The sequence below is a fragment of the Schistocerca nitens genome, chromosome 4 (genome assembly GCF_023898315.1).
Source record: "Schistocerca nitens isolate TAMUIC-IGC-003100 chromosome 4, iqSchNite1.1, whole genome shotgun sequence".
NCBI lineage: Eukaryota > Metazoa > Arthropoda > Insecta > Orthoptera > Acrididae > Schistocerca > Schistocerca nitens.
The window spans coordinates 901,332,350-901,333,598 of record NC_064617.1 but is presented as its reverse complement, the minus strand read 5'-3'; the positions used below and the strand labels follow the sequence as shown (position 1 = coordinate 901,333,598).

Sequence of the window (1,249 nt, the reverse complement as noted above, 5' to 3'; positions counted from 1 at the left end):
ACCGTTATAGAACAATCACTGTACCGTGGGGTGGACTTGATCAGCCAAAGTGGCCGTTTAATCACTAGCAGTAATGCGACGTTGTAGAGTAACCAGGGGGCCACAATATGTTTGTTCAAACTGTCACTGAACCACCTCCGTGTTTCAAAAATGTTTCAAATGGCTCTGAGCACTATGGGACTTAACATCTGAGGTCATCAGTCCCCTATAACTTAGAACTACTTAAACCTAACTAACCTAAGGACATCACACACATACATGCCCGAGGCAGGATTCGAACCTGCGACCGTAATGGTCGCGCGGTTCCAGACTGAAGCGCCTAGAACCGCTCGGCCACACAGACCGGCCCTCCGTGTTTCACTCTTGGGAGGTAAACTCGACCAGAAGTTGGAAACAGTGTGAAACAAGACTCATCCAACCAAAAGACACTCTTCACTGCCCTATAGTCCAAGTTTTATAGCTTCGGTACTGGCGTTCACATCAACTGATGTAAGGTTTTGGAATTCCAGTTCGCCTTGCAGTTCCCTACTCATGGAACTCCCTTAGCATTGTTTTGTCGCGGACATGGTCCTCGAGTGCGACAATCAGTTCTTCAGTGACTTCTGCAGCTGTAATCCTCCTATTTATCGCCATAATTCTCTTCAACAACCGTCCATGACGATCATTTAGTACACACATACACCCGCGTTGTGGGTTACCGGGGGATGCTTCTCTGCTTTCCCTGTATACAATCTTCGATACGAAATGATAATTAAATAGACACCCTAGCTGCAAGCAGGCGTTGATACACTTCATTGGGGACATGTTGAAAATGTGTGCCCCAACCGGGACTCGAACCCGGGATCTCCTGCTTACATGGCAGACGCTCTATCCATCTGAGCCACCGCGGGCACAGAGGATAGTGCGTCTGCAGGGACTTATCCCTTGCACGCTCCCCGTGAGATCCACATTCCCGACATGTCCACAACACTACATTCGTAGTGCGCCTAATAGATGTTTGCCCATCATACTCATTACTCGTGGCAGATTAATCTACCAAGTCCCGTACGAGTTCGGACATAGCGTGTGCGTTCGCACAAGAAGGTCAAAGGCCGGGAACCCATTTTTTTAACTATATATATGACGGTAGTATCTGTTCCCGAAAGAACAGTTACCGTGGATGACCATGCAGCTTTGCTAGAAATGAAATGATAATTAAATAGACACCCTAGCTGCAAGCAGGCGTTGATACACTTCATCTTCGATACGG

The 1,249-nt window shown here is 47.6% G+C and overlaps 1 non-coding gene across 1 annotated transcript; it reads right to left on the bottom strand.

Annotated features, from left to right (window-relative positions):
• Positions 1 to 816: 816 nt before the first annotated feature.
• Positions 817 to 891, bottom strand: Trnat-ugu (transfer RNA threonine (anticodon UGU)). The gene has a single exon. It is a non-coding gene; the product is annotated as a tRNA-Thr (tRNA).
• Positions 892 to 1,249: the final 358 nt, after the last annotated feature.